Raw genomic sequence first — 6,722 nt, 5'->3', positions numbered from 1 at the left:
TAGAAAGCTCATATCTGCGTCCAACTCCATCACACTCAGGAACACAAACTCCAAAGTACGGCCAACTGACATGGTACTGAACTCCAGAGCCATCTGCCACCACCGTAGAACCTCTGGGTCTCTGTAGCCCTCAGGAGAACCAGTACCTGGGCTTCTATCTACTTTGGCTGTCTCTGGCACCCTGCTGAGGTGTGTGTAAGCATTACTCCTATGATGAACTCCCGACTCTTTTTTGGAGACACATCTGCTTCCCTCTAGCTTTCTTTCAATTGTCATTTATATCCCTAGACTACCCTTCACAAATTTGCATGACATCTTTGCTCAGGGGCCATGTCATTCTCTATATCATTCCAACTTGAACATATGTGCTGCCAAAGCAAGGACTGAACTAATTATCTTTTATTAAATTTATTATGTATTTATTCCACCACTCTCCTCCTCTGTTGTTTGCACTCACTGTCTGTTGTGTGCTTGTCTTCTGCTTTTTTTAGGAAGTACCAGAAACCAACCCAGGATCTCCCATGTGAGATGGAGGTGCCCAATCGCTTGAGTCACCTCCACTCCCTGCTTGTGTTTCTCATTGCTTTTCTTCATCGTGTCATCTCATTGCCTCTTGTTGCATCAGCTCACTGTGCCAGCCCATCGCATCAACTTGCTGTCTTGCTCGTCTTCTTTAAGATGCACTGGGAACCAAACCTCGGTCCTCCAATGTGGTGTGAGAATGCCCACCTACCAAAAATTAATCAAATTGATTTTTAATACCATAGAAAATAGAAGAGTAAGATGAAGAGCCTCCATCCCATTCAAATCCTCCCAGATGCTCTACCCCAGAAATGGGTCTGCACTGGATTTCACACAGCCATACCAAAGCTTTTGGAGTGTTGGAAGGAGGCATAAGCTTCCATTTTCTTTTCCTTGCCTGCAGTAATACCAGTTTAACAGGTAGCCCTGCCCCTGAAAGCTGAGATGTCCTTTTTTTTTCCTTGTTTTCTTTTTTTCATAAGGCACTTAGAAATTACTCTGTCTTTCTTAAGTTCAGTTTGGCAAGCAAAATGATTCAAGATGGACCCTCTCACAGGAAATATTATGGTTCAGTTTGTTGGCTTATCAGATCTTGGTGGTCCTTCTTTACATATGGATGAAAATGATTATGGTTCTGATATATCCAGTCTCTTATTCCTTTGACCAACATCTATTGAACTTCTGTTCAACCTCTGTCTATTACCATCTCTTGGCCAGTAATACAAACCTGTGCAGCCAGCAGGCTGAATCCATCCCACAGTCATTTAAGGTTTGGCCTGCACTATGTTTTATGAGAAAAAAACTTTTTTTAATTGTTACTAACAATAAAAAATCATGGGATTTCATATAAATGTGCAGTCTTCTGACTTCTTTCAAAAACTTGGTGGATGTGGCATTCCTGGCTGGCCTTCTGGTATGACCACCACTGTCAGAGCTGCAAAAGGCTGCCCCCTTGTGGCTGTGCAAGTGCTGCCCCCTTGTGGTGGTGCAAGTGCTGCCCAGGCCCACATGCCCATCCAGCCCTTCCATTCCTTTCCTGGGCCTCCAGGGTCTTCAGTGTGTGAGCCCTGCCATAGACTACAGTCAGTGCCTTACTAGCTATGACCTCAGAGCATCCAGCAGTTCCCAGCACACAGTGGGCCCTCAACAAATGTCTGTTGGATAAATAAAATATCTTCAAATATATATATATATATATATATATATATATCTTCTGAATGCATACACCAAAACCATTCCAAGGTTAAATTTTTAAACTGTAATACAATAGTACCTTAGATCCACAAATCCAATGGGCAACACAAGTGCCCAAATGGCAACCTGAGTTCCCTGACATGCACCATCCCAGCACCAACTCCACTCATGACTATTGGCTGCCCCAAATGTCTCCACTCTGCAATTTGGCCTTTCCTCCTTCTCAGATGTAGATAGCAATACCCACCTCACAGGGCCTCTGGGAAGACTGAGTGTGATCATGAATGTAAAGCAATGTATTATTCAGGGTTTCTCAGAGAAATGGAACCAACATGATAGATATCAGAGATTGAGGGCAAGAAATTGACTCATGACTGCTGGCAAGTCTGAATGTCATAATGCAGGTAGCTAGCTAGAAATTCTTGTCAGGGGAGTAAAAGTCCTTCAGTTAATTCCTAATGAGAAATTCCAGCAAAAGCCAACATTGAAGTGGAAACAGAAAGTCTTTTTCTGACCTCTAAAATTGTCAATTCTACATTTTGCCACCTCCAAGTGATTGCAGGAGATTACCCATCAGATGAGGGCAACCTCCCTTGTTGGTTTAGATGCATGCAACTGGTTGCAGAGGCAGATCCTGTTATAGACCAGCGATATTGACCAGACTCAGACTTTGAATAGAATTTCAATTGAGAGCTTTATTAGCCACGCGTCAACTGCCTCATCCTACGCAGAGGAGAGAACAGCCCCAAGTCTCAGGGAATAGGTGTTTTTATAGTCCTTTAGGAAGGGGGGCGGTTAGCAAGCAAGCAGGCACCAAAGCAGAACACTGCAGTTAGCTGAAGATAGCGTATCTATTTTTTTTCTTTTAAAAAGCCCTTTTGTGAGCAGCCTGAAGCCCTAAGTTATTTATTGGTACTCTTCTTGAGTGCAGCCCTAAATTGTTTACACTTTTTTTTACGAGCAGCTCTAACTTACTTATTTATCTGAAGGCACTTGCAATTCCTATTTCCTAATGTAGTTCTATTCCTATTTTCCCAGTGTGGCCTTACCCTTACATTTCTCCCTTTCCTTTATGGTAATTCAAATCTTCAAATTTCTTCTTGGGTTGGCACTAATTGGTGGGGACATATAAAATTATGAGTTTAATAGTTTGGAATTTTTTGTACTAATTTTTTTTAAATTAATTATTATATATGGGCTGCAGGTAAGCAGTACAAGGAGGATAAACAGGGGTCTTGCTAAAGCAGTGATGAGGGTTGTGAGCCAAGGGGATTAGTGAAAAAGGCTGTGATACTAGTTGGCGGGCATTTCCCAGACTTTATTACACTTTTTTAATGCCTGTGAAATAAGGCTAGTCTTTCTTTAATAACTCTCGAATGGTTAGTATAAAAACAGCAGGTTTTGCCTAGGGTTACACACAGGCCTCCCTGCCAGAGGAACAGTAAATCTAATCTTTGCTTATTCTGGAGAACTACTTCAGGGAGGGAGTTTAAGGCTTGTTCCAGATGTCTTATTTGATATTTAAGGTTTTTAATGTCCTGGGTAACTAAGGAGGACAGGGTGTTTAAGTCACTCTTTCTTTTCACTAGGGCTGCTGATTTTATTGTAACGGAGCTGGCTACCCCTAGACTTACTAGCAGCAGAACAAGAAAGGGGGCCCTCTTATATATTCGGTGACCTGGTTCTGTTATTTCTAATAAGTTAAAGAGCTTCTTGCCCTTAAGCCCTGGATAGTATGAAACCTGTGGGATTATATTTATTAGGACACAGAAGTTGTTGGAGTTGGGGAGACTATAAGGGGTTAGACTTGAGATGCAGGCAAACTAAGTTCCCGGAGGGGCAACCATCGCCCAGAATTTGTCTGAATTTGTCCGGTTTATAGTTGCACGGTGTTTACATGTGTTAGCAAAAGTTTAGAAGTTTTTATTCTGGACAGCAGAATCCCGGGGCGGGGGCTCTCCTGCAGTCATTCTGGGGCCACCGGCACTCACGTGGATTTCCAGTCAGGCTCCAGATCCATCTATTAATTGTTTTACCTTTTTTTTTTTTTAAGATTTATTTTTATTTATTTCTCTCCCCTTCCCCATTCCCACCACCCCCCCCCCCCTCCGCCGCCATGGTTGTCTGTTCTGTGTCTATTTGCTGTGTCGTCTTTTTCTGCTTCTGTTGTTGTCAGCGGCATGGGAATCTGTGTTTCTTTGTGTTGTGTCACCTTGTTGCGTCAGCTCTCAGTGTGTGCAGTGCCATTCCTGGGCAGGCTGCAATTTTTTTGGTGCTGGGTGGTTCTCCTTACGGGGTGCACTCCTTGCGCATGGGGCTCCCCTACGTGGGGGACACCCCTGCGTGGCACAGCACTGCCCACGCACATCAGCACTGTGCATGGGCCAGCTGCACATGGGTCAAGGAGGCCCAGGGTTTGAACCTTGGACCTCCCATGTGGTAGACGGATGCCCTAACCACTGGGCCAAGTCTGCTTCCCTGTTTTACCTTTAAAGAGTTTACACCTTTAATCTAAAAGGGGTGCTGAAGGGAGATGATCTTTTTTCTGTAACTGCTTCCTGCTGGCCATGGGCTGTAGTCATTGCCTAACAAGGTGTAAAACTCTTATTTTATTTTAACTGGAGGAAGATGGATCTGGCATTCTGTATGAAGTTGGATGAAGTTTTCACATGGTTAATAAGAAACAAACTTAATCAAAATTTTGGAATATTCGTTTTTAAAAGAGGACATTGGATTACAGAGGTAGACAAGGTTAGGTGCTTATAAAGATGGCACCCCTTTTAAAAGCTGGTGGGAACAGTATATATATATATATAATATATTTATTTTCCCAAGTCATCTATTTTCAGAGAGAAATTGCAACAGATACTTAGTTTTGTTTGAAGATACATTTTAAGCTGTTTAATGATTGGCACTCATGTGCTCTGTTAGATGCTCCTGGTGAACCAGCACCCTTTGGGCAATTGGTTTTATTCAGGATTAGTACACTAAGTTGGAATTTTTTTTTAGTTTTTAGCTGTGGGAGTGATAATTACTAGGCATATATTTAGTACAGGATAAAAGTACAGCAATTAATACTAACTAATGTATTACTTAATGTATAAGGATTCAGAGTTGCAATTATTAGTTTTAAGTTTCAGGTTTTGTAATATTTTACATGTTATCTCTCCATGAGAGCAGGCCATAATGCCAATTGTGTTTAAGTTTCACTTGCAGTATCCTGGTATCATGGCTCTACTTAGCATGTTCTTCACACAGTGAGCAAGTCTCAGCATCATTGATTTTAGAGGGAGTTTCCAGTATTTTACTAGCCTGGTGCATAGTGCTCTCTGGCACTATGGAACAGTGCCAATCTGGAGGCAATATCCCATTGTACACTTGGCTATACCAAGACATCATTGGTTGCTACAGGAGCTTGAAACTGCAACGTAGTTCCCGTCGACTTCAGGAGCAAAATCAGAGGCTAATATAGCAAATCTTTCTAATTGAGGGGTCAGTGACCAGCCTAACCAATAACTCACATGGAGAGGCAACCTGTAATGTATTCAAGGCTTGGTTTGAATGCACAAAAGAGTTTGACAATGTTAAAGTTTATGCCTTGTTTTTATATATTTTAAACAATTTAATGCAACACATCATATAGAAAATGACTGTTTACCTATACAATTTTACCATGAAGATAATAGTAGGTATTTTACTTTTGTAATAGAGGGGGAAAACTATTTTTCATTGTTAAAATGAAAACAGAAGATTCTTAATAGAATCAAGATAATTTTTTTTATTTTATTTATTTAAATATGTACCTTGTGTGGCTTTCAGACAGGTTTTATTATCACGAAGTTATTCTTTGCAACCAATATCAATCCAAGTTTTTAGTTAACAATAACTTCTAGAGCTATAATTATTTAAACATTTTCAGCTTGGAAGATGCTCTACAAACTTTTTATAATTGACTATAACCACCCTGACCAGTTACCGTATATTTCAATAAACTTATTATATTACAATTACTAACCAAAGAAATTTACTTTATTTATTTAAGAGAGCACACCCATAATCTTTTTTCTTTAGCTTAATGTTATTAACGTAAAGTTTTAATTTCTATTACTCAAAAGACCCTGTACATACAATGTCAGTTTATTTAATGGGCACTTCATAAATCTAGGGAGATTACACTCAAGCTAAACAAAATTGAAATTATTATAGTTGATGCAAGGAATGTTCCTTTTTTCTTTACAAGAAGTTAAAATTTTTTTGTTTGTTATGAAAATGAATAATTTTCAAAAGCATACAGACTACCAGGTTTTAAAACACATTATATAATTATTTAATTTGTTTAATCATAATTCTGGGAAGATTTTTCCGTAGTTTATATGTACTTTTTTACTTGTTGGAAACTGAAGCATGGTGGTCTCACGAAGGGAGACGTGCTGTTTTCATGGCTACACTTTTAACATAGGAATGCAGCAATTAAGCTTTTCAAGTTAACAGGATAGAGCTGTCTGGGGCAGGGAGAAATACGAGTAAACACACTTTGTAGTTTGAAAGGAATCCTGAATCTTTGTACTTTGAGATAAGTTCTTTAATTTACGAGTTTTGTTAATGTGTAGTTACACTTCTTGTTATTTCTATAGTTTGAGTATATATAATGCCACATGTGGAAAATAAAGTTGTTTGAGGAGTCATTACTCACAGACCCCCTGATCCCAGTTTGTTAGTTTTTTGTTTGTTTGTTTCCTCCCCCTTTTTCTCTTTTTTTTCATTCCTGATACCCTTCAGGTCCAAATCTTCAACATTTACTTACTGAAATTTGCTAACAGAACTATTAATTACTTTTATTTTATGCTGTCAAAGATTCAAACTGGGAAATTACAGGGCAAGCTGATTTCTAATTCTTCATAGTAGATAGATTCAATATGCCACACTTCTTCCTGCCCTTAAAACTTTTGCAGAGAGGAGGCTCTTTTTTAATAGTTCTTATAATGAGAATTTTATAAGACTCTTTT

At 39.5% G+C, this 6,722-nt stretch overlaps 1 pseudogene; it reads right to left on the bottom strand.

The window, feature by feature from the left end:
* Window positions 1-280: 280 nt before the first annotated feature.
* LOC131280328 (U6 spliceosomal RNA) lies at window positions 281-380 on the bottom strand (annotated as a pseudogene).
* Window positions 381-6,722: the final 6,342 nt, after the last annotated feature.

Source organism: Dasypus novemcinctus, chromosome 10, assembly GCF_030445035.2.
Source record: "Dasypus novemcinctus isolate mDasNov1 chromosome 10, mDasNov1.1.hap2, whole genome shotgun sequence".
NCBI lineage: Eukaryota > Metazoa > Chordata > Mammalia > Cingulata > Dasypodidae > Dasypus > Dasypus novemcinctus.
This window is presented reverse-complemented; position numbering and strand designations above follow the sequence as displayed.